A 2,465-nucleotide genomic window follows, 5' to 3' on the forward strand; every position below is an offset into this window, starting at 1 on the left:
TAATACGGATATCGCAATCTTGTCCATCGACTTTGTGTTGGCAATGAAATCCAAGAAACTCATAGTTAACCTTTCGTATGAACTTCTTTATTTCTACTGAGTCAGTTGCTTGACCTTTATTTCATCAATTCTGGAATAGTAAGCTTTTTGTGCTGGATTCAGGCAATTGGGTAAATGGTCAATGATAGGTCTGCATTCATAAAGAATACTGTTCATTTTGTTTCACATCTTTCGCCTAACAGTCCAAATTAATTTAGTTAAAAGTTCTTGCTTTATCTTCTGGATTTCTGTTTCGAAGTATATGGAGAAGGAATGAAAGCTTTTCAATCTCTACTAAGCATTGAAGTGGGTTCATGACTAACGAAGTTTGGTGCTGTTGTGGCTAACATGTTCTTACAATAAAAATAAAAAAATATTTTTTTTAAAAACCAACTTTATCTTTTAATTTCGGACAAACTCATGAGGTTAGAAAACATGTTACGAAGAATGCTTGACAAAACAATTTACGATGAAATCAGAGCAAACATTACGATGATTATGACAAAACTTCAGAATGAAATCATGAAAAATTCAAAGAGGGTAAAAAGAGGGTAGACAGAACAGTTAGATCTAAACCTTCTACCCTAAAATATATTTTTGGGTCATTTTACTCACAGATGAGATTTGCTTTATGAATACAAAACATTACGAAACAATTCGGTAAAAAGGAAAGACAGGCTAGATCTAACCTTCTATAGATTTTGCCGAATTCATTAAATTCATTAATATTTGTCAAATTACGTTTGCAGGCTTCTAATGATCTTACGAGTTCATATTCTCTAAATTCTCTCTTTTAATCGTTCTGTTCCATTGGTTAGTTCGTATGGGATCCTATAACCAAGAACATATCTCACCGTTCATGTTCTATTTGTATTTCAATGCATTTTTCTAACTTCTTCTTTACAAAACAAAGGTTTAGCATTCCTCTATGTATCTTCAGTTTCTTCTTCATCTAACTTCTCTGAACTTCTCTGTCTATGGATCCATAATTTTCCAAATGCTTATAACATATTTTGGAGAAAAGCCACATTGCAATATAGTTTACGAAAGTCTTGGTCTACATACATTCTCTAACTGTTTGACTTCATCAGGAATTCCTGCATTGAATCTTTGTATAAAAACAACCGCCGTTTTTCCGCGGTTGGTATATTCTTCACAAAATGGCCTTAAAATACTCTTCCCAGAACTTATTTTCCAACACCTTCTAAAGTCTTTCGCTAACACTGCTGACACTCTTTTGTTGCATTTATATAACCATCCTTGTCACCTCTACGTAAGACTTCAATACGTTGTAAGTGCCTATTGTGAATGTTTCGCCATTAGATTTGTTCGTGAACGTTTTTGCTTCGACTGATTTACTGTTCTTCAATAAAATAAAAAATATTTTTTGGGGGTTAAGCCGTCGAACATTCGTTTTGGCTTAACCACGTCGGACCACAAGCATAAAATCTCCGACAAAACATAACGAAGAAGTTTCGACAAAAACATAACGAAGAAGTCTTGACAAAACATTTACGATGAATTATTCCTGTGTTTGTTGTCAAAATATGTCATTGTCACACTTTCAAAAAGATGTTAGTTGACCGAGTGACCGAGTGGACGCGAGTGACCTGTCGCCTAAATATATTTTTTTACTATCTAAGGAAATCATGAAAATTCAGCCTGTTGAATTTGTATAAAAAGCAACCGCTGTTTTCCGCGGGTTGGTATATTCTCACAAAAATGCTTGTTTTTGAAAGGTCGAATCTCTCTCAACAACAACAAACAACGCTAGAAACTAACGACGCCCAAACGCGCACCGCACGAACAGGAGAAAACGAAAAGAACGGGGGAGAGGAGGAAAAGAGAGAGATTCGACTCAAAAACAAGCATTTTGTGAAGAATATACCAAACCCGCGAAACAGCGGGTTTTGCTTTTTATAGCAAAATTCAACAGGCGTGAATTTTCATGGATTTCCGTTAAGATAGATAAAAAATATATTTTAGGCGACCAGGCCACTCGGTCACTCGGTCACTCGGTCACTAACATCTTTTGGAAAAAGTGTGACAACATGACATTTTACAACACACTAGGAAATAGATTTCATCGTAAAATGTTTTTGTCAAGACTTCTTCGTTTATGTTTTGTCGAAACTTTTCGTTTATGTTTTGTCGAAGATTTTTATTCGTTGTGGTGCCGACGGTTATAGCCACAAACCGAATGTCCGACCGTCCCACCAAAAACCATTTTTTTATTTTTATTGTCAGAAAGAAATGTCAGTCGAAAGCAAAAACGTTCACGAAGCGAGGAATCTAATGGCGAAACATTCACAAAAGGAGCTTACAACGGTATTGAAGTCTACGTAGAGACCAAGCGATGGTTATATAAAGCAACAAAGATGTTGTAGCAGTTATAGGAAAGACTATTAGAAAGGTTTTGATAAAAT

At 35.3% G+C, this 2,465-nt stretch overlaps 1 annotated feature.

Annotated features, from left to right (window-relative positions):
• Positions 1 to 380: part of a mobile genetic element that runs on past the window's edge.
• Positions 381 to 2,465: the final 2,085 nt, after the last annotated feature.

This window comes from Trichomonas vaginalis, chromosome V (genome assembly GCF_026262505.1).
Source record: "Trichomonas vaginalis G3 chromosome V, whole genome shotgun sequence".
NCBI classification, from domain to species: Eukaryota; Parabasalia; order Trichomonadida; family Trichomonadidae; genus Trichomonas; species Trichomonas vaginalis.